This window comes from Schistocerca cancellata, unplaced genomic scaffold (assembly GCF_023864275.1).
Source record: "Schistocerca cancellata isolate TAMUIC-IGC-003103 unplaced genomic scaffold, iqSchCanc2.1 HiC_scaffold_964, whole genome shotgun sequence".
NCBI lineage: Eukaryota > Metazoa > Arthropoda > Insecta > Orthoptera > Acrididae > Schistocerca > Schistocerca cancellata.
Window position 1 is genome coordinate 95,001 of NW_026046972.1, and position 2,500 is coordinate 97,500.

A 2,500-nucleotide genomic window follows, 5' to 3' on the forward strand; every position below is an offset into this window, starting at 1 on the left:
TTAAGCACCACCATGGACCAACGTCCGGTGCATCCTATCCGCCACAGTACACCAACCAGACTATGATAACCAGGCCACGAGGTCCAATCATAAAACAGAATATCCCACTCGTCCGACAACCACAATTGCTCAGATAAGCCACCAACACCCACACATGTCCCACACAGGGGTGCACCCAACATCACCACACTGCCTCGTCTTACAGAACAAACACACTGGCAGGAATGAAACACACAGGTCTGCCGCAACCTCGGACACGGCGCGCCCCCCTCTCACTACCGAAAAGCGCATCCCAACGTGACATACCTCCTTTGACACACTGACGCTGCCTCGGGCATCCACTTCCTACGGTCAATATGAACGAACCTCGCCCCGCCCCCCCCCCCCCCCCACCAACACGCCATCCCATACCACAATGTGTACCGTACCCAAACCTAACGTGTACTGTACTACAACGCAATGTGTACCAAAACACAACCCAGTTTGTACCTTAACCTAACCTATGTCACCTTAACCTAACCTATGTCACCTTAACCTAACCTATGTCACCTTAACCTAACCTATGTCACCTTAACCTAACCTATGTCACCTTAACCTAACCTATGTCACCTTAACCTAACCCATCTTGCACCTTAACCTAACCTATGTCGCCTTAACCTAACCTCTGTTGCACCTTAACCTAACCTGTGTTGCACCTTAACCTAACCTGTGTTGCACCTTAACCTAACCTGTGTTGCACCTTAACCTAACGCAATTTGCACCGCAATGTAACGCAATTTGCACCGCAATGTAATGCAATTTGTACCGCAATCTACCCCAAGTTGTACCGCAATCTACCCCAAGTTGTACCGCAATCTACCCCAAGTTGTACCGCAATCTACCCCAAGTTGTACCGCAATCTACCCCAAGTTGTACCGCAATCTACCCCAAGTTGTACCGCAATCTACCCCAAGTTGTACCGCAATCTACCCCAAGTTGTACCGCAATCTACCCCAAGTTGTACCGCAATCTACCCCAAGTTGTACCGCAATCTACCCCAAGTTGTACCGCAATCTACCCCAAGTTGTGCCGCAATCTACCCCAAGTTGTGCCGCAATCTACCCCAAGTTGTGCCGCAATCTACCCCAAGTTGTGCCGCAATCTACCCCAAGTTGTGCCGCAATCTACCCCAAGTTGTGCCGCAATCTACCCCACGTTGTGCCTTAACCTAACCCACGTTGTGCCTTAACCTAACCCACGTTGTGCCTTAACATAACCCACGTTGTGCCTTAACATAACCCACGTTGTGCCTTAACCTAACCCACGTTGTGCCTTAACCTGCTCTGTAAATGGCATATGACACGTTACATTAATGTATTGTTGTCCAACCGCAACCCGCTCAGAATGTTGTGTACACAGCTACGTGTCATCTCCCCATAACAGCTGTATTGCAGTGTGGTACGCCATAGAGACGTGTGGGAGTAATGGACGCAGTGGATGGCGATCAGCATGAGCCGTCTGTTCATGTAGTGGCGCGTGTATGCAGACATAGTAGTCTCTTCTCACACAATGTGATAGCACGGTGTCCCGCGTTCCACATCTGCGACATGCTACAGAGGCCGGTTGACAGTTCGTCGCGCAATGGACATCGCATACGTACGGGGGCACCTTCCACGTGCCCTCTAGTCGGGCACATTTTGTTGCGTGGATGTGAGCGGATGTAGTGTGTCTTGACACCTGACAGGCAGGCATGCAATAATAGTTGACTTTGCAAACGGGGATGGACGTGGACGTGTACGTTTACTGGTGACGTTACGCAAATGAACAACTGGTAACCCGTTGTGGTGCGGTTGATCTTGCTGGAGGTACATCTGTGAGGGCAACGATCGGTACAGCTATGACGCGGTTGTGTCAGCGATACCCACCACACCAATGAACGTGAATGTGGATCTGGGTGTGAAGCGATACGCGGCTGTGGGTGGGTGGGACTGTCCCCGGCCGGTGAGGGGGGGGGCCGCCCGGCGTGCTGGCCGCGCGGTGCGTGGGCGCACGCGCTACAGCCGGCTGGTGGGGGCGCCCAGTGGCAGGCGCGCCGGCCGACGGACGCGGCAGGCGGCGCAGCTGCGCGCCGGGGCACCCTGCGCGCGGCGCCGTGCAGCCAAAGTGGGTCCTCGCCGGCCCGGTGCGAAGCGCGGTGGACATCTGCAGTGTGCTGGTCCGATTGAGGACTGTGTGCGTTGAGGATGCGCCGCCGCCCGGCACTCGGCGCCGCGACGCCGTCTGCTGCTCGGTCGCCCCAGCGGTTCTCGCTGGTGGTTTGTATCGCAGTTGTGCAGACGTGTTGGCACGTGCGCTGTGCTGGGAGAGTTCGCTTCGGCACCCACGTGGGGCCTTTGCCCTTCTGTGGCGCTGGCGTTGGAGCTGCCGGTCACCGTAGGTGGCGCGTGTTGTCTCCCGCCGGCAATGCCACGACAGCACGCTCCCGGGCCTCTGTCGGCAGCGGCAAGCTCAGTTGGGAGCA